The following is a 22,438-nucleotide window of genomic DNA, read 5'->3' as shown; positions in this document are numbered from 1 at the left end:
TGTTGCCTCGTCGAGTCCTTTCAAAAGAAGTGGAACATGATGACTACTATAGCTATTCACCTTTCTGAGCCGAGAGAGACTGCCCCTTAACTTAAGATGAGGACAGGTAATGATGGCATGCATTGGACATTAACTCTGAGTGAGGTGTGTTTGTGTTGTAGTTGTTTGTTGTGAATAAAGTGAATTCATGATGTACTATTATTTAATCTACACACTAAAATCTCTGGACTCTCTCGATACACTGCAGACTGAGTTGGACAACACCATGATGATGACCTCAGTGACGTAATATCTTCGCAGTCAGTCTGTCGGATGAAGATGATTGATGGAGTAACTCAGGGCGTTTCATGAGTGGCATAAGAGGTAAACAAGTTAACAACAACCACAGCAGACCTACATTTCTGTGTAGTGGTGGAGTTGAGTCACAAGTGTAGTAGTGGTGATATGGCTGACAGCTGTGCATGCAATTGATTTAGTTACTTACTGTGGAAAATGCTATCTTGCTGTATATGTGACATGTGTGCTCTGTCTGGCTCAGTCAAAATCTAAGCTCAGTGGAGGTTTAGTGGGCACTGTGGGCCTGCTCTGTCCTGTTGCTGCTGTAGGTTATTGCTGGAAACAGACAACAGATTACACTTGATTTAGCCATGCTGCTCTGAAAGGGTTTCCACTCCTCCGTAATTTATGCTTTTTTTTCTACTTGATTTTTAAATATCCCTTTTGTTCTTTCATCTACACTTACAGGTCAGCCTTTACCCTGGGCTAAATGGAGAAAAACAACTCACACTCACCTACTAATCCGCATCCGCCAAGCAGGCAGTGGCACCCAAGATTGATGGGCGCAGTATCCATGGAAGGGAGGACCAAGAGGCATGCCTAGATGCAACTCCCCAATTTCACCAGGATAACATACAGCAACACTTTAGTATCAACATTCATCATCTTTTAAATAATTTGATTCATTTGTTCTCTTCAATAATTACGACTGTGTGTTGTTGTTGTTTGCTCCCTACTTATAATTGATCCCTACAGCTATTTTTATATTTTCTTTGCTAGGTTTAAAAAGTAAGCCCGGTACAACAGAAGTTAAAATGTATGTAATTTGGGTCTCTCTGAGTGCATACAGGCATTGGAAAATGCATAATAATTAATATTATACTGCTGCCCTGTACTGTCTACTAGTCTAGTTAGTAAGTACTACCTTTCATTAACCATCAAGTCAACATCATCATACATGCAGTTCCTTTTACTCCCTTAACAGATTTATTGATATGATGGTCGTCTGCCATGAATGCATTTTGTTGTTTGTCCATGCGTAGTGTTTTTCTTTGTCAAACCTTCCTCAAACACCCCTTCCCAACCATTCATCAAACCCTAACCCTCTTCCCCCGGCTGTGTGATTGATATTGTGGTGTGACTAAATTAAATGTACATAACAAACAAAGTGTAACAATGGGTCAACAGAAAATTAGTGCAGCTATCTATATGACTGTGTGCATGATAGAGGAACACAATCCCTGAATCCAAAGTATTCTTGGTGAAAAAATATATGTTCCCATCAGATACCCGTCCTGTACCGCCCTACATCACTTGGGATCCTTCACCCGAAGGAAGTGGAAAGAACCACTTAGGATTAGGTAGATTGTGACCTAATCACAGTGTGAGGGAATATAAAGTGTGTGGATCTGAGAGTTTCTTAATGGTATCAGGGGGCACAGAAAATTACCAAAAAGCAGTGCAAGAGGTGCTCAATGTAGCGTGAGAAAGTGAAAGAATTAATATTGGGTGTGGGAGTGGAAAAGAAGTTTATTGGGGTCCTACCCACACCAAAGGCTAAAAAACAGTGCGAGTAGTGGTAACAAATAACTACTCAGATTTTGGTCGACATGTTTCTGCAGTATTCATTGGTTCAAAAGATACCAGTCTGCTTCATCAGGACCTTCTTATAATTAAAGTGCAACTGCTGAATTACAAGTGTTTAGTGTGTATTAAAAAATCATATCACCTGCAAGCACCAGTGGATATGATCCAAGTCATTGAGCAATGGACAGACACACATAAAAAACAACAAAGAAACACACAGTTAATGACGAAAGCTGCAACGCAAAGAGATAGACTCTGAATGTACATATATGCCAAAACAATTTATGGTCAATGTTTGTAACATTAATCAAACAAATAAGCCAGGTACATATATCCTGCTTTTTTAAGCCAAGCTTGTCTTCACTCACCCATGTTCTGGGGAATGTACTCTCCACCTCACCCGGCAACAGCTCAGGTACAAATGGAGCACCGCTCTATTAGATGTGAACAAATAAAAAAGAGATGAAAGAGGAAGCGCTCGCTAGAACTCAATCTGAAAACACTTTCCTTCTGTCACTGGGGATTTTTATACAGTGATAGAGGTAAGTTGTTACTGTGATATTCGACTATAGGCAACTGTAATCTTACTTTAATTAGCACAGACTGCAATATTGAGTCTACTCAGGCATGGTTAAAAATAATACATCATCGCCCTGTTTAATGTGATGGATAAGGCGATCTATTATATCTGTGTAGATATTAGACCACCATGCGCAAAAAATGGGAACTTTTGACCATCATATACTAACTATTTCCAAGTTATCATAATGTCTTTAAAGTCTTTTTGTTGACCATTCAGCGTGCGTATGAGTGTTGCCGCTGTGTTCTAAGTCTGAAATGGGGCTAGCTTGTTAAGCTGTTCTTGCTTAATCTAGTAACGTTCGAGTTCACCCGTTAAGTATAGAAAGTATTCACAGACACAACGTGGTCGCTGAAAACGGAAAACCATCCGCCCCAAACAATCTACTTCAAACCCGCCCGCCTCGCTTACCTGTCCGTCGGTACTCCTCGCCTTCCTCTAGGCTGACATTGGGAGGTACCGACTGGACAGGAAGCGGAATATTTATTGCGGAGCTAATTGGACGAGCGCGCAACACGTGTGAAGCGTGTTGCCGTGCGTTACCAAGCGCGCGGAGCGTGCCACGGTGACGTAATCCGGAAATGTAGTCCGGAAATACCCGCTCAGTAGTTTATTTACTCGCTAGTCGCCAAGGGGACAGATAGAGAACCTCACGATAGCGTGAATGTGTTGGTATGTTGAAAATGTTCGTGCTATTGCGCAAACGGCCTTAGAACTAAAGAAATAAATTGAATTTCTAGTATGATGGTGACATTTAGGCCCATTATTGTTTTTTAAGCAGGAATATGTCATATAACCTGTTCGTAAACTTGTTTGTGTATTCTATGGTAGGAATAAGGGATAAATTGTGACGTTGGTCCCCTTTGTTATGTGTCAACAAAAGTATGTAATGTGCACTCAATCTAAATTTAGGGAATTCATGAGTTATGAACAGTTCCCAGAAAATACTGAACCAATGGGCTAACATGCCTATAGTTTACATATGATGTTAGGCACCAATTGGAGTCCCATATTATCAGTATTGAAAGATTGCAATCTCTGTCTGAAAGGCTCATGAGTATCGGTTAGTTGGCATTGTATTATGAAGACAAATGTGTTACTGCGCCCAGTGAATATTAAGCAAAGCCGGGTGTGATGCCACTGGTATCCTAATTTATAAGGACATCCACGGGATGTCTTCATTCAGACCCGTAATATCGGTCTGTAGTTTGTGCACCCATCTCTGTTCTCTGCGATGTAAAAAGGTACTGATATCCGCGATATGTTTAGGGATCATCGGCTGCTCGAGTAAAGTCCATTGGAGGTCTGTAGGTGCATGGTGTGCCTCCAAGAAGTGTTTTGTCATACGGGTTGTTTGTTTATTGCAGCGTATTAAACTCTTGTGCTCTGAGATCCTCGTCTTTATTTTTTCTCGTGGTCATACCCACGTACCTTTTTTCGCATGGACAGCTGATTAAGTAAATGAGGTTGGAACTGTTACAGTTCGTGAACCTCCGCTGTTCCCAAGGATGTTCCGTACCGATATCTAATGTTGTGGATTTGCGGGTCTGAGGGCATGCTGCACATTGTCCGCACGGATGGTGTCCAGTTACAGCTGGCATGTCCCACAGGGTACCCGTATTTCTGGGGATTTCAGTCTTTGGTCTTGTATGAACCAATTTGTCCCTAAGACTTAAGAAAAGATCTCTTAGAGAAAGACTACCCTAAACAATTGGTTAACCGCTCCAAGAAAAGAGCACAAAACAACAACAGAGCGAGCCTTTTGGAAATCTCACCACCCAAAGAGAAAACAGAAAGGATGACATGTGTGACAAAATTTGGGACATTATCCAACCAAATAACAAGTGTCATCAAAAAACACTGGGGCATTTTGAACACGGGAAATGACGCACTACCAGTTCCCCTATTTGCCTTCAAGAGGGCCCCTAGTCTTAGGGACAAATTGGTTCATACAAGACCAAAGACTGAAATCCCCAGAAATACGGGTACCCTGTGGGACATGCCAGATGTAACTGGACACCATCCGTGCGGACAATGTGCAGCATGCCCTCAGACCCGCAAATCCACAACATTAGATATCGGTACGGAACATCCTTGGGAACAGCGGAGGTTCACGAACTGTAACAGTTCCAACCTCATTTACTTAATCAGCTGTCCATGCGAAAAAAGGTACGTGGGTATGACCACGAGAAAAATAAAGACGAGGATCTCAGAGCACAAGAGTTCAATACGCTGCAATAAACAAACAACCCGTATGACAAAAACACTTCTTGGAGGCACACCATGTACCTACAGACCTCCAATGGACTGTACTCGAGCAGCCGATGATCCCTAAACATATCGCGGATATCAGTACCTTTTTACATCGCAGAGAACAGAGATGGGTGCACAAACTACAGACCGATATTACGGGTCTGAATGAAGACATCCCGTGGATGTCCTTATAAATTAGGATACCAGTGGCATCACACCCGGCTTTGCTTAATATTCACTGGGCGCAGTAACAGATTTGTCTTCATAATACAATGCCAACTAACCGATACTCATGAGCCTTTCAGACAGAGATTGCAATCTTTCAATACTGATAATATGGGACTCCAATTGGTGCCTAACATCATATGTAAACTATAGGCATGTTAGCCCATTGGTTCAGTATTTTCTGGGAACTGTTCATAACTCATGAATTCCCTAAATTTAGATTGAGTGCACATTACATACTTTTGTTGACACATAACAAAGGGGACCAACTGTCACAATTTATCCCTTATTCCTACCATAGAATACACAAACAAGTTTACGAACAGGTTATATGACATATTCCTGCTTAAAAAACAATAATGGGCCTAAATGTCACCATCATACTAGAAATTCAATTTATTTCTTTAGTTCTAAGGCCGTTTGCGCAATAGCACGAACATTTTCAACATACCAACACATTCACGCTATCGCGAGGTTCTCTATCTGTCCCCTCGGCGACTAGCGAGTAAATAAACTACTGAGCGGGTATTTCCGGACTACATTTCCGGATTACGTCACCGTGGCACGCTCCGCGCGCTTGGTAACGCACGGCAACACGCTTCACACGTGTTGCGCGCTCGTCCAATTAGCTCCGCAATAAATATTCCGCTTCCTGTCCAGTCGGTACCTCCCAACGTCAGCCTAGAGGAAGGCGAGGAGTACCGACGGACAGGTAAGCGAGGCGGGCGGGTTTGAAGTAGATTGTTTGGGGCGGATGGTTTTCCGTTTTCAGCGACCACGTTGTGTCTGTGAATACTTTCTATACTTAACGGGTGAACTCGAACGTTACTAGATTAAGCAAGAACAGCTTAACAAGCTAGCCCCATTTCAGACTTAGAACACAGCGGCAACACTCATACGCACGCTGAATGGTCAACAAAAAGACTTTAAAGACATTATGATAACTTGGAAATAGTTAGTATATGATGGTCAAAAGTTCCCATTTTTTGCGCATGGTGATCTAATATCTACACAGATATAATAGATCGCCTTATCCATCACATTAAACAGGGCGATGATGTATTATTTTTAACCATGCCTGAGTAGACTCAATATTGCAGTCTGTGCTAATTAAAGTAAGATTACAGTTGCCTATAGTCGAATATCACAGTAACAACTTACCTCTATCACTGTATAAAAATCCCCAGTGACAGAAGGAAAGTGTTTTCAGATTGAGTTCTAGCGAGCGCTTCCTCTTTCATCTCTTTTTTATTTGTTCACATCTAATAGAGCGGTGCTCCATTTGTACCTGAGCTGTTGCCGGGTGAGGTGGAGAGTACATTCCCCAGAACATGGGTGAGTGAAGACAAGCTTGGCCTAAAAAACCAGGATATATGTACCTGGCTTATATGTTTGATTAATGTTACAAACATTGACCATAAATTGTTTTGGCATATATGTACATTCAGAGTCTATCTCTTTGCGTTGCAGCTTTCGTCATTAACTGTGTGTTTCTTTGTTGTTTTTTATGTGTGTCTGTCCATTGCTCAATGACTTGGATCATATCCACTGGTGCTTGCAGGTGATATGATTTTTTAATACACACTAAACACTTGTAATTCAGCAGTTGCACTTTAATTATAAGAAGGTCCTGATGAAGCAGACTGGTATCTTTTGAACCAATGAATACTGCAGAAACATGTCGACCAAAATCTGAGTAGTTATTTGTTACCACTACTCGCACAGTTTTTTAGCCTTGGGTGTGGGTAGGACCCCAATAAACTTCTTTTCCACTCCCACAACCCAATATTAATTCTTTCACTTTCTCACGCTACATTGAGCACCTCTTGCACTGCTTTTTGGTATTTTTCTGTGCCCCCTGATACCATTAAGAAACTCTCAGATCCACACACTTTATATTCCCTCACACTGTGATTAGGTCACAATCTACCTAATCCTAAGTGGTTCTTTCCACTTCCTTCGGGTGAAGGATCCCAAGTGATGTAGGGCGGTACAGGACGGGTATCTGATGGGAACATATATTTTTTCACCAAGAATACTTTGGATTCAGGGATTGTGTTCCTCTATCATGCACACAGTCATATAGATAGCTGCACTAATTTTCTGTTGACCCATTGTTACACTTTGTTTGTTATGTAGGTATAGGGACTGTAACAATGCAAGGTCATTAAATATTTCCCATTCAGGCCCCCCTTAGTGTATTATAAATTAAATGTACACCAATAATTGATCATGTGCGTGATGAGGCGGATGTGGGGAAAGTAACACTAATTCAATTTCAAGGCAGGGTGAGGATCTTCTTCTCCTTGCCCACCCATGCTCAGTATATTTGCAAGTCAATTTCTATTCCAAAGGAACCAAATCCATCATAATTAATTGCTGGCATCGATTGGATTCATCATCCTCCTACACAGCACCAAAGGTTACACTTGTGTTGAGTGACACACAACTACATATTGTAACTTGTTGGACTAGGCAATCCCTGCAACCATTATGTTTTATTTTATTTTAGCATTGCTAATCAGCATTATTAATATTGTTTGGCAGTCTTCTCGTGTAATGTACTGTACTTTGTTCTACTACTCCTCCCAAAGTCTCTCTCAGGTGACTGACTGTCTCATTTTGTTTTTTTTGCAAATGCTACTGCCACTGTCTACTACTACCACCACCAAAACCATGGCATCTTGGGAAACCAAGCCATCATCGCCTTGCAGCCATCGCTGTGCCTAAGTTAAACAACAATCAAAGGTAAGAGAAGAAGTTTGAGGGAGATATAATTAATAGTAAATATGTATTAATTAATTCACACACCCCTTGAGTCCTCCTTTTGCAGAATGCATAGACTAGGAGGAGAGACTGACGGTAATAGTAGGACAAGTCACTCAGTCAGAGGTACAGCATCTATTGGTTTGTGTGATACAAAATTGGCAGGTTATTTAAATCAAACACTGGCTGCGGCCCTGCAGCAGCAAGGAAACCGTATGATGTAAAACAGTTACCCCCCACAAAACATTAACATTGTGTGTAAAGTTTAAGTATAAATATAATGTAATCCCCTAACAAAAATAAGCTATGTTAAAAATCCCACAACACCTGACCCACCCCTCTCCCTAACCCCAACCAATGTCCAACAAGAAAAAGTATTACCAATGTCCGGTGAATAAACCCCCAATACCCAGGCATTATACTAGCACTATGGACTCAAGTTCACAGTACACCAGTTTTCTTCTTCTCTCTTGTTTAGTGAAATTACACAACCTTGTTGTAGCCGGCATGCCAGCTCAGTCAGCTTGTGCCCAAGACAAACCTACTCCTGACACAGATTTACGTTAGTTTTATTTACTACTGTCTGCAGGTGGGGTAGCTGAATACACAATCATCATATTTTTCTATTACCGGTGGCACTGGCAATACTCTGTTACATCAAGTGCAACTGCTCAATTTCACTTTCACCCTGCCCTGACTACTGCAAAAAAGCAGATGTTATCTTACCCAAATGATCATTGCTTATATATGGGGCGACATGAGGTACTTTGTTTTGATTGATTGTGTAAACAATAAACATGCAGCTGATAGGCAACCCATGGCAGGCTGACACAGTCGAAAATAAATTAACATAGGTAGGGAGTGGGCCTCGGAGTCGGAGGGAGGCACTTGATAACAACATTCATACACAATATATATGCTGTGCTTGCAAACTATTGTGAGTCAAGGGTGTATTCTGAAAATACTACTTTGTTCTATTCTCCTTGGCTTTGCTACTCTGGCGCAGTTCTTTTACATTCTCTTCAAACTAAGAATCTTCATCCAGTGACAGCCTCCACCTTAGTTTGTTTCAATAACAACAGGAAAACAATGTTTTAAACCACCACCCATACGTCCTTTCCTGCTTGCCTTGGCTTTGAGTTTGACCCATGAAACACCACAGAGAATTTTTGATATCAAGATGGAAATAACAGGGATGTTGGCTTCTCTAAAAATACTGTAACAAAGTACACTAGCTCCTTGACTTTGAAAGCAAATAGCAGACCTATGGTGAATAGTGCAACAGAATAGACCAGTTTTTAACCCCAATACTAGAAGAAAAGATATGAAAAGAAAACTGTAAGATTCCCCAGTGAAGTTGAATTTGTGATAAATATTAAGGGAGTGTACTTTTTGTGAGTCACCTTGTCCCTGCCAAACGCCTGTTGCGGCTGATATGTATTATACTCCAACTGCAGCCCTCTGAATGCTTAACTCTGAATGAGGTATGAAACTGCTTCCAGAGGAGCAGATATAGACTTGGGTGTGGGGGGGGGGCATTTCTGTTCCACTGGCAGAATGACGATTTGCACACTGCCCAAGAACCTAATTACTGGTCCTAAGGAATATCAGAAGAGGACTGAATCTGCTGTCTGAGACCTGAGAATAGCCCTGACTGACTGGACCTCCTCTCCCTCTTCTACCCTGGAGAAAGTAGTAGACTTCAAAGGTCATCATAAGACTGACCTCCTGTTCAAGCTAAAACTTTGAGAGTTGACCTCTGCTGGAGTGAGTCTTGATTTCTAAGAGCTGTTCTTAAGGTCCTGGAATCCTGTGTGTGTTGCAGTTTACTACTCATAACATTCCAAAAACCTAGAACTTAGAAAATGTTGGGCTCCACAGGACAATGAAGAACAGGGTCAAACCTGCCAAGCCAATTTAACAAAGGTGTGTTTACCACTGGTCTGAAGATTCTGTTTTGCACATTCTTTTGCAGCAGCAAATCCGATTCAGTGGGACAGCAGGAGAGAGGTATCCAGCTTTGTGGAGCCCTTTTCAGCTGAAACTTACAGCCTTGACCCATTAGAGAAATCTGAGCTAAACAAATACCTAAGTCTCAACAAAGAAATCTTTGAAGGGCGAAGGGGTAAAAAATGGTCGGCATTCCTTGGATGCAACATTTTCATTTCTCCTGCTCTTCTGCTTTTCCTTCAAAAGTCACCAGCTTCACCAAGACTTCATCAAGTAGCTTTAGAACCTTCTGAAGCCATTCTTGGCCACAGCCTCACTGAAGATTTGGGACTTCCATTTCAGAGACTTAGGGCCTAATTATGACTTTGGCGGTCCTCCAGCAGTGATGCCACTATGCCATCTGCTGGAGGACCACCAAAGCTATGGTGTGCTCGCCCACCAGATTATAAGTGAAGTAGTGTGGCTCACTGGTTAGAGGCGGCAGACCCGAGAGCAGAGGACGGCCCGGGACCAGGGTTCGATTCCCGGCGCGGCAGGTTTTCTGGACCAGGGTCAGCGGACTCGATAATTCTCTCGCCTCGGTGCCCACTCTGATCAGCGATCACACTCGGCAACTCTGGGCATTAGCTTGCCTCATCTTCACTAACGGCCCCACCAGACCGCCGGGGATGCCTGGTCTCACCCTGGAGATACCCATTAAGGGACCATCTCTGAGGGAAGCCAGGAAGGGTTTCGCAGCGGTCGAAGCGCCTTGGGACCCTACGGGTAAGTAGTGCGCTATATAAATGCCTATACATACATAAATGTAATCAAGGTCGGGTGGGCGGTGCTGCAGAAATTTCATGGCGGTAGGCTGTTAGGCTCATAGAAGAGCTTAACATGCAGCCCACCTCTGTGACAGCGTCTGCAGCATGTTCCTGCATGGTGTGGCATGCATGCCACACCGTGCAGGACCTGGGGTGCAATTACAGGTGCACATGCACATTTACAGGGGCGATAACATGTGCTCCTCCTGCATTCACCCGCAGGCCCAAATCCTCAGGGGGCCATGTTAGGGCCACCTTAGTTGCCTGTCCACCAACCTCTTCATGGCAGGCACACCACCACACCATGAAAAGGGCTGTTAAAATGCAACTCAGAATATGCTTGGTGGTACTGGCACCCACACGACCAACATATTTGTGCCGGTTACAGACCGCTAACCCCGCGGAATCCTTAATCCTGACGGAGCCGGTGGCCAAGTAGCGGTCCAACCTCCACACTTGGAATACTACGGGCGAGCCAGCAGTGTGGTGGTGGTCAGACCTCCACCTGGGGTACAGCAGTCCTATGGACAGCGGTACTTGTAATCAGGCCCCAAGTCTGATGGTAAAACTTGAAAACAAGTCAAACATAGTTTCTACAGATTGTTTCTATGATTGGCCTGAGCTTCATCATGGTCAGCCTCAAATTATGCTCAGGGGCTGTATTACCATGACCAGTTGGTTGCTGCTTAACACTTTTTGGTGAAATATTTATCTAATTGGCAGACAGCTGAGGTGCTGGAAGTGCATTTCGATCTGTATTTCGGAATGGTTCACTGGCATGGGTGAAGAAGATATTTGAAAACTCACAGAAAATGTGCCCTCATTGTCACTTTTTCAAGCACTGACACATTTTCTATGGCAAAAAGATCTCTTTCATTTTTTTCTGTACTGCAGTTTTTTGTTTAAGACATGCTGAGAATTTTACAGCTTCAATTCGTCCAAGATTATGCTTAGGAAAGGGGGTGGTGATGAACAGAGTGTCTGAATTAAGCAGACCACTCTTACCCAGTCCAAAGATCAGGGGTTGATCCATCACCGTTATTTATCTCACTGCACCATCCTAGCTCAGAACCTGGCTATATGCAAATCAGTCTGTCCCTGGCCCAGTGCATCATGGGAACAGGGCAGACTAAACTACCAAGCCAATTCTTCACCAGAAAGGAGACAAGCTACCGGGTACCGGTTTCTGGCTTTTCAGCCGTCTTCGGCCCGGCTTGCTTGAATCCTGATGGTGCAGTGAGAAAGGGACTCATGTCTGAGTATACCCTGCCACACCTATAGTGGCCAAAAACTATTCAGAAAAGGGGGTGGTGATGAACAGAGTGTCTGAATTAAGCAGACCACTCTTACCCAGTCCAAAGATCAGGGCTTGATCCATCACCGTTATTTATCTCACTGCACCATCCTAGCTCAGAACCTGGCTATATGCAAATCAGTCTGTCCCTGGCCCAGTGCATCATGGGAACAGGGCAGACTAAACTACCAAGCCAATTCTTCACCAGAAAGGAGACAAGCTACCGGGGACCGGTTTCTGGCATTTCAGCCGTCTTCGGCCCGGCTTGCTTGAATCCTGATGGTGCAGTGAGAAAGGGACTCATGTCTGAGTATACCCTGCCACACCTATAGTGGCCAAAAACGATTCAGAAAAGGGGGTGGTGATGAACAGAGTGTCTGAATTAAGCAGACCACTCTTACCCAGTCCAAAGATCAGGGCTTGATCCATCACCGTTATTTATCTCACTGCACCATCCTAGCTCAGAACCTGGCTATATGCAAATCAGTCTGTCCCTGGCCCAGTGCATCATGGGAACAGGGCAGACTAAACTACCAAGCCAATTCTTCACCAGAAAGGAGACAAGCTACCGGGGACCGGTTTCTGGCATTTCAGCCGTCTTCGGCCCGGCTTGCTTGAATCCTGATGGTGCAGTGAGAAAGGGACTCATGTCTGAGTATACCCTGCCACACCTATAGTGGCCAAAAACGATTAAGAAAAGGGGGTGGTGATGAACATAGTGTCTGAATTAAGCAGACCACTCTTACCCAGTCCAAAGATCAGGGCTTGATCCATCACCGTTATTTATCTCACTGCACCATCCTAGCTCAGAACCTGGCTATATGCAAATCAGTCTGTCCCTGGCCCAGTGCATCATGGGAACAGGGCAGACTAAACTACCAAGCCAATTCTTCACCAGAAAGGAGACAAGCTACCGGGGACCGGTTTCTGGCATTTCAGCCGTCTTCGGCCCGGCTTGCTTGAATCCTGATGGTGCAGTGAGAAAGGGACTCATGTCTGAGTATACCCTGCCACACCTATAGTGGCCAAAAATGATTCAGAAAAGGGGGTGGTGATGAACAGAGTGTCTGAATTAAGCAGACCACTCTTACCCAGTCCAAAGATCAGGGCTTGATCCATCACCGTTATTTATCTCACTGCACCATCCTAGCTCAGAACCTGGCTATATGCAAATCAGTCTGTCCCTGGCCCAGTGCATCATGGGAACAGGGCAGACTAAACTACCAAGCCAATTCTTCACCAGAAAGGAGACAAGCTACCGGGGACCGGTTTCTGGCATTTCAGCCGTCTTCGGCCCGGCTTGCTTGAATCCTGATGGTGCAGTGAGAAAGGGACTCATGTCTGAGTATACCCACCCACACCTATAGTGGCCAAAAACGATTCAGAAAAGGGGGTGGTGATGAACAGAGTGTCTGAATTAAGCAGACCACTCTTACCCAGTCCAAAGATCAGGGCTTGATCCATCACCGTTATTTATCTCACTGCACCATCCTAGCTCAGAACCTGGCTATATGCAAATCAGTCTGTCCCTGGCCCAGTGTATCATGGGAACAGGGCAGACTAAACTACCAAGCCAATTCTTCACCAGAAAGGAGACAAGCTACCGGGGACCGGTTTCTGGCATTTCAGCCGTCTTCGGTCCGGCTTGCTTGAATCCTGATGGTGCAGTGAGAAAGGGACTCATGTCTGAGTATACCCTGCCACACCTATAGTGGCCAAAAATGATTCAGAAAAGGGGGTGGTGATGAACAGAGTGTCTGAATTAAGCAGACCACTCTTACCCAGTCCAAAGATCAGGACTTGATCCATCACCGTTATTTATCTCACTGCACCATCCTAGCTCAGAACCTGGCTATATGCAAATCAGTCTGTCCCTGGCCCAGTGCATCATGGGAACAGGGCAGACTAAACTACCAAGCCAATTCTTCACCAGAAAGGAGACAAGCTACCGGGGACCGGTTTCTGGCATTTCAGCCGTCTTCGGCCCGGCTTGCTTGAATCCTGATGGTGCAGTGAGAAAGGGACTCATGTCTGAGTATACCCTGCCACACCTATAGTGGCCAAAAACGATTCAGAAAAGGGGGTGGTGATGAACAGAGTGTCTGAATTAAGCAGACCACTCTTACCCAGTCCAAAGATCAGGGCTTGATCCATCACCGTTATTTATCTCACTGCACCATCCTAGCTCAGAATCTGGCTATATGCAAATCAGTCTGTCCCTGGCCCAGTGCATCATGGGAACAGGGCAGACTAAACTACCAAGCCAATTCTTCACCAGAAAGGAGACAAGCTACCGGGGACCGGTTTCTGGCATGTCAGCCGTCTTCGGCCCGGCTTGCTTGAATCCTGATGGTGCAGTGAGAAAGGGACTCATGTCTGAGTATACCCTGCCACACCTATAGTGGCCAAAAACGATTCAGAAAAGGGGGTGGTGATGAACAGAGTGTCTGAATTAAGCAGACCACTCTTACCCAGTCCAAAGATCAGGGCTTGATCGATCACCGTTATTTATCTCACTGCACCATCCTAGCTCAGAACCTGGCTATATGCAAATCAGTCTGTCCCTGGCCCAGTGCATCATGGGAACAGGGCAGACTAAACTACCAAGCCAATTCTTCACCAGAAAGGAGACAAGCTACCGGGGACCGGTTTCTGGCATTTCAGCCGGCTTCGGCCCGGCTTGCTTGAATCCTGATGGTGCAGTGAGAAAGGGACTCATGTCTGAGTATACCCTGCCACACCTAGAGTGGCCAAAAACGATTCAGAAAAGGGGGTGGTGATGAACAGAGTGTCTGAATTAAGCAGACCACTCTTACCCAGTCCAAAGATCAGGGCTTGATCCATCACCGTTATTTATCTCACTGCACCATCCTAGCTCATAACCTGGCTATATGCGAATCAGTCTGTCCCTGGCCCAGTGCATCATGGGAACAGGGCAGACTAAACTACCAAGCCAATTCTTCACCAGAAAGGAGACAAGCTACCGGGGACCGGTTTCTGGCATTTCAGCCGTCTTCGGCCCGGCTTGCTTGAATCCTGATGGTGCAGTGAGAAAGGGACTCATGTCTGAGTATACCCTGCCACACCTATAGTGGCCAAAAACGATTCACCCTAAGCGTGGAAGGGTATTCTCAGATGTGAGACCCTTGCTCATTGCACCATCAGGATTCAAGCAAACCGGGCCGAAGACGGCTGTAATGCCAGAAACCGGTCCCCGGGAGCTTGTTTCCTTCCCAGTGTAAGAATTGGCTTTTGTAGTTTGGTTTGCCCTGTTCCCATCATGCACTGGGACAGGAACAGACTAATTTGCATACAGCCTGGTTCTGAAACTGGGATGGTGCAGTGAGCTAAAAAATGGTGTTGGATCTAGCCCTGATCTCTTGACTGGGTGAGAGCTTTCTGCTTAATTCAGAGACTCTGTCCCTCACCACCCCTTGTTGTAAATATTTTTGTCCACCCTAAGCGTGGAAGGGTATATTCAGATGTGAGACCCTTGCTCATTGCACCATCAGGATTCAAGCAAACCGGGCCGAAAACGGCTGTAATGCCAGAAACCGGTCCCCGGGAGCTTGTTTCCTTCCCAGTGTAAGAATTGGCTTTTGTAGTTTGGTTTGCCCTGTTCCCATCATGCACTGGGACAGGAACAGACTAATTTGCATACAGCCGGGTTCTGAAACTGGGATGGTGCAGTGAGCTAAAAAACGGTGTTGGATCTAGCCCTGATCTCTTGACTGGGTGAGAGCTTTCTTCTTAATTCAGAGACTCTGTCCCTCACCACCCCTTGTTGTAAATATTTTTGTCCACCCTAAGCGTGGAAGGGTATTCTCAGATGTGAGACCCTTGTTCATTGCACCATCAGGATTCAAGCAAACCGGGCCGAAGACAGCTGTAATGCCAGAAACCGGTCCCCGGGAGCTTGTTTCCTTCCCAGTGTAAGAATTGGCTTTTGTAGTTTGGTTTGCCCTGTTCCCATCATGCACTGGGACAGGAACAGACTAATTTGCATACAGCCAGGTTCTGAAACTGGGATGGTGCAGTGAGCTAAAAAACGGTGTTGGATCTAGCCCTGATCTCTTGACTGGGTGAGAGCTTTCTGCTTAATTCAGAGACTCTGTCCCTCACCACCCCTTGTTGTAAATATTTTTGTCCACCCTAAGCGTGGAAGGGTATTCTCAGATGTGAGACCCTTGCTCATTGCACCATCAGGATTCAAGCAAACCGGGCCGAAGACGGCTGCAATGCCAGAAACCGGTCCCCGGGAGCTTGTTTCCTTCCCAGTGTAAGAATTGGCTTTTGTAGTTTGGTTTGCCCTGTTCCCATCATGCACTGGGACAGGAACAGACTAATTTGCATACAGTCTGGTTCTGAAACTGGGATGGTGCAGTGAGCTAAAAAACGGTGTTGGATCTAGCCCTGATCTCTTGACTGGGTGAGAGCTTTCTGCTTAATTCAGAGACTCTGTCCCTCACCACCCCTTGTTGTAAATACAAGATTATGCTTAGGCACACTTTTGTTATAAAATTAGAATGTTAGAACACTGTGGGAAGCTTCAGTAAAACACTGGGGTATCAGCTGTTAGATGTACATATTTTATTAAGAATATCATCCTTTATTCTCACATGGTTGAGGAAGATAGTGTGAACATATAGAAAGGTTTCTCTCATTTTAGCCTCTGGAGCCCCTACAAAAACATCTATGAGGAAAATCATGAGAGAAAACAGTTTTCAAAAGGTGCTAAAGTTATTAGCAAACCAAAAAATTAAGTAGTTATAGTTATGGTACAGTTTCCCAGGAATAACATTTTTCTTTAACTAATACCTTTGGTTCAGTTGGATGATTCTACACACCACTTTCCCAAAAAAGTTCATCCACCTCAGCTCTGCCAAGGAAAGTTTCAAAGTTATCTGTCAAGTGGGGGCTAAATAAAATATTTCCCAAATGCAATTTCCAGATTGAATTTGTTTTTAGACAGTACTCCAGTCAAAACGTCTGAAAGAAATTACAATGCAAGATATTAAAAAATAATGCCTTTGAATATGGTTTTAGATTGCTTTAGTTTTAATGTTTAATCACTACAATATTGTTGTTTTATTATGGTGGTGACCCCTTGACAAAGCCAACAGGCTTTCCTTCATATATTGATGCAGTGACCCATTGACACACCTAATAGGCTTGTCTTGTATATTCATATGGTTACCACCCTGACATAGATCATAGACTTGCCTGCATATAATGATGTAGTGATCTCTCGACAAAGCTGATAGACTTGCCGTTTATATTGATGCTGTCCCCCCTTGACAAAGCCAATAGATGTGTCTTTCTTATATTGATGTGGTGACCACTAGACAAAGCCAGTAGACCTGACATATTTAAAATGACAAGTCTTTAAATTGTGATGAGCACTCTCATTTGCTAGCTATGCATGGGGTGTTGGTCGCCCCCCAGTGGATATGGGTGCATGGCTAGTCAACCGTAGGCCAGTAACGTTATAGTTAATAATATTAGTAGGATCATAATACGCATTAAACAAAACCTTGACATTTACTGAACAAACAAATGTTAAAGTGACTTTATAGTTAGGTAGGTATAAGAAATGGGGTTGTGTGTTGACTGGGGCGTGAGCCCTGCTCAAGCAACAATCACAATCCCTGCCAGGGTCAGGCATAATATAACCCTAAATCAACTTGTGCTCAAACGCCTGGTTGATTGGCGCAGAGCAGTCAGGCTTAACCTAGAGACACTGTTTAAAGTATTTGTGCAAAACTTCATACAGTAATAAAGTGAAAACACCACAAAAAAGGAATCCCACACCAGATAACAAAATAGAGTAATTTTTTTATAAATAAAACAAGACCAAAATGACAATAATCCAACCAGTAGAGTTGGAGATCTTCAATTTCAAAGATTAGAGTAAAAATAGATCCAAAAAGCACAAAGTGCAAACTCTGGATATCTGATCGTGCCTGTAGGAAGCTGGCTCTGTATATACTATACCAAAGTGAGGTATAGTGTGCACAGAATACATAGGAACCGAAAAGGTAGGCAAGGGTCAAGTAGATAGCACCTCCCTCTATATTTGTGGCAGTGTGGTCGAGCAGTAAGGCTTTATCAGAGGACATTGTTAAGCATTTGTTGTACACACTCAGTCAGCAAATTAAGGGCCTCATTAGGATGGCGGACGGACCTGCGCCCGTCTGCCACCCCGAGGTGGAGGGACCGCCCGCAGGGGCAGCGGCGGTCCCTCCGGTGCAATTAGGATGTGACCGCCTGGACCTTTAACCTTGCGGCGGGTGCGGCTTGAAGCAGCACCCGCCGCAAGGTTAAAAAAGCATGTTTTACATTTACATGCACAAAGCGGCAGGCACCGTGCGGTGCCTGCCGCTTTGTGCATGTAAATGCAGTGGGGTACCATAGGTACCCCCCATGTGCACCACCCACCCCCCTTCACCCTGGGGACCCGCAACGGGCCCCCAAAGAAAAGACCGTATGCCTTTTCGTGGCGGCATGCCGCCGCGGAAACGCATGTCCCAATGCAAATCCTAATTTGGCTGGCGGTGTCTGATAGACACCACCACCATATTAGAGCTTTTCTACCGCGGTCTGCGGTGGAAAAGTGGCGGACGGTCTTCCCGTCCGCCGATGACCCCCCAGCCATCCTAATCTGGCCCCATTTCCAGCAGCGGTGAATCTGAATCCTCCGGGCAGGCGGTGGCTTTGGCCGGGCCGGAGGATGCAGATTCACTGCTATCCTAACCGGCCCCTATTTCACACACTCAAAGACTGAACTTCAGGCCAATTGTTTTTGTATAAAAATATTCTTTTAGTAATTTTATTTCCTAGAACCAAGCAGGCCTGGCACAGGTTAGTGATAAATACTTTGCAGTAAATATACAGTTGTAACACAGTTTGGATTGTAATTGTATATGAACTTTGTTTTGATTTACAGTACTGTTACTGAGAAATGCAATGCATTGGAAATACAGTACCTATACTTTGAATGGGCTTTTTAGTAAAATGACCAGTACATTACTTTCACATTAGTTTTCTTAGACAGTGTAGTATACCTGGTCACTACACTGAGACATTTCCGGTAAACAGGTGAGTTAAAGCGTTATTGTTATTTAGTACAGTTGTAAAAGGATTTCTAGGAATTTCCAACTCTACACTTAGAAACTTTTCATAGAAAAATAGTCAATGTTATCATATGGAGGAAAATTAGTTTAAAGGTAAGTACTTTGTTGTGGAAGATAAAAATCTGGGGTTAGACTCAGGGATCCCCAGGGTCAAGGATGCACTCTTGTTACACCCTCAACGGCACTATGGCGGCTGGGTACAGAGGGCTGAGGTCCAATATAATAAAAATGGGAGATAGGGGGCCTCCGGTTGATGGCTGCGGTGAGAAGGCCACTGGGTTGTGGGAGCAAAGCTCCTGGACTCAGCGGCACTGTGGTGGCCGGGTGCAGTTTGTTTTTTTGACATCGGGTGCCCAGTACCTTTAAATGGAGAGTCTGCAGTTTGCAGACACACTGCAGGCTAAGGGACGAAGGTCTTCTGGGTGCGACCACCACTTTGAGAGGTAAGTTGGGATGTTGGGGTTGGTTAGGCACTGTCAGTTGGGCCACCCAAGCCTGTGGGGTGTCAGGTGCAGGGGTGCCTTTTAGGGTCGGATCTTCTTACCAGCTCCTGGTTGTGGTTGGGGGTCCTTCTGGTTTGAGGCTGCAGGCATCGGCTGGAGGCTTGAGGCAGGTCAGGGGTCACTGGATGTCAGGTCAGGATTGCTGGGGAGACTTCCTCCTGGTGTTGGGCTACTCAAACTTGGGCTGTGGGCGTCGGGTGCAGAGTGGGGCAGACTTGCGGATCCTCGCAGAGCTGGAGTCTATTGTTGAACAAATCCGGTGTTCAGGGAAGACAGAATCTTTGGGATGGAAGGCAGGCATGTCCTCCAGGTTTCTCGAGGTTGCTGGCTGCAGGACACACCAGGATTTCGATGGAGTAGGTTCGATGTGGGCACAAGCTGGTAGAGCTGGGGCCAGGTCAATGGGTGTCTGCCTCTTGTTTGCTTCGGCATGGCTGTTCGGTCCTTCTTCTTCTTCTGATTTCTTGTCTAGCTTCTTGTTTCAGGGCTTCCCCCTAAATACTGTATTTAAGGGGTGTTTTAGGGGTCTCTGGGTTAGTAGCCAATGGGCTACTGACCTTAGGGTGAGCACACCTAGGGTGTAGTCACACCCTTGGTGTGCTCACCCCATGTGGGGGAGAGAGCAACATCCCTAATCCTGATTTGGGAGTGCCTGCCATCTGCAAGATGGTGGGCACTGAAGAGTGGGCTTCCCCCATCTCTCCCACCTGAGGGGTGGTGTTGGTAGAGGTGGGCACACCTTCTGGGCTGGCTAATTTTTCCTGCCTATCTTCCCACCGAAAAGGAGAGGAGACAGGAAGGGGGCCTGCTCCTAATAGCAGGAGAGATGGGGGTCGCATTACAAAGGCTGCAAGGCTTTTGAAGCTCCCCTGCCACAGATGGCTCTTTCTGCCCTGGGGGAGGTGTGACCACCTCCTCCCAGGAAAGGCTTTGTTTCTGGGGTTAGGGAGCGAAGGCTCCCACCCCAGGGGTCCAGAAACAGGTCTGTGGTGTCAGGCAGCTGGTAAGTACCAGTCAGGGATGCCACCAGAGGCAGGTCGTTTTCCAGGGGGCATCTCTAAGATGCCCTCTGTGTGCATTTTTCACTAAATCCCACACTGGCATCAGTGGGGGGTTTACTGTGCTGAGAACTTTGACACCAAACTTCTCAGTTTTCAGTGAAGCCATTATGGTGCTGTGGAGTTTGTAGTGATGAACTCCCAGCACCATATACTCTTAATGGCAGCACTGCACTTACAATGTCTAAGAATTGACTTATACACTGTAGGGGTACAGGGCTCATGCACCTGTACCCTCACCACTGGTAAAGTTCACCCGGCTAGAGGGGTGACTGGTCCATGCCAAGCAATGGGTTGAAGGCATGGCACACAGGGATGTGAGCCATGTCGACTCTTCACTTTGTTCAACTCCAAAACATGCATCCTGGAAAGGCAGTGTGTTAGTGTAAAGGAACAGGACCTCTAAGGGTGGCACAATAAGTGCTGCAGCCCTTGAAGCCCTACCCTGGTCACAGTGCCCAGGGTACCTGTGGTACCATTTACCAGGGGCTGACCTGTGGCCAGAGAGTGACAATTGTGTGTACAAGGTACAGTTTTGGGAAAAGAACACAGCTCATGAGAACCTGATTGGGAGGGACCAAGGACACATCAAGTCAAAGTGCATTGGTAGTCTGGCAAAAAATAGGGGGGTTACTGCAACAGAAACCCAGCTTCTCCTAGCGCCGTACTGGGGAAAAGACACAAGTTATGGTCAACCATGATGGAACATGGGCCAGCTAAAAGAACCCAGTTAGGCCCACTGAACAAAGTACCTTAAATCTTGGTTTGCGGAGAGCAGAGAAGATTCGCACTGAAGATGTGTCACACAGCTGAGGGACTGCATCAGTTCCAAGGTGCAGTGAAGAAGCGATGCAAGACCCTGAGTCATCATTGAACATCCCAATGATGAGGGCCTGTGGTATGTAGTCTGGCTTTGAGGATGCAACATGCATTCGGAGTGATGGGCCAGCTCCAAGAAGCTGCAAGGCTATGATGTGGAGTCCAGCATTGCCATTGAGGCTGCCATCAAAGAGAGATGTGAGGTCCTGTGCTGAGTATGTGTTGTGCAGCTGTGTTTCTGATGAGGCGACGGACTACAGGTCTTTGCAAAGGTACCGATGCACACAGCAGCGCCAATGCATCTGCTCTACTTAATGTTGCGCTGCACAACAGAAGAGACGCATCCGTTCCCCTGGATTTAGATGGACTGACAAGCACCTTAGGCTCACTTCAAAGGATCCAGGACAGGGGATGGACCACATGGAAGTGTATACTCACAGACGGCAGAGTCACGGTGCGGAGGCATGGTAGCTGGAACCTGTTGTGTCGCTGAGGCTTCAGATAAGGATGACAGCCAACTAGTCCTTGGAGTAACTCTGGAGCTTTGGGTTGAAGTGATGCCTGTCCAGTCCCTCTCACCCAGGCAAGAGAGCAGCAGGCACCCTGCCTCCACTACCCTAGCTCCAGACTAACTACAGGAGTTATGCAACCCTTTGTGTGGTTACAGGACACAGCCTGTTCAAGTGTGAGTAGTGCTTCTCTCTCATCCTTCCTGGGTTGGCCCATCTTGGTACAGCTAAGCTCTCTATTGTGTGTAGCTGTGTCGGAGGAATACATAAAGCCCAACTGTGAACTACACCGAGTCATGTGACCCAGAGAGAGGCTGCAGTCACTAAAGTGTAATTTTCAAAATTGTTATTTAAAATCCGATTTCACCACAAGTCAGAATTTTTCATTACAATTCCAATGACACCAAACATGAACTGACTACCTGTTCCCATTTGGAAATTCAGCTTATTAAATGTAATAAGGAAACAATGTTATCCCAGGCGAAAGGTAGGCCTTGCAATCGTCAAAAATACCATACTACCAAAGAATGTAAAAATAAAAAGTACACACCCTAAATACATTTCACCCTGCCCTTTAGTCTGTCATTGGACTACCCTAGGGGTGATTTACTTGTTTATATAGGATGGTTTTGGCCCTGCAAAAAGGGTTATTTTCCATGCCACACACAGGCTACAATGG

The sequence above is a fragment of the Lissotriton vulgaris genome, chromosome 2_1 (assembly GCF_964263255.1).
Source record: "Lissotriton vulgaris chromosome 2_1, aLisVul1.2, whole genome shotgun sequence".
Classification (NCBI taxonomy): Eukaryota; Metazoa; Chordata; class Amphibia; order Caudata; family Salamandridae; genus Lissotriton; species Lissotriton vulgaris.
Note: the sequence above shows the minus strand (reverse complement) of the source record.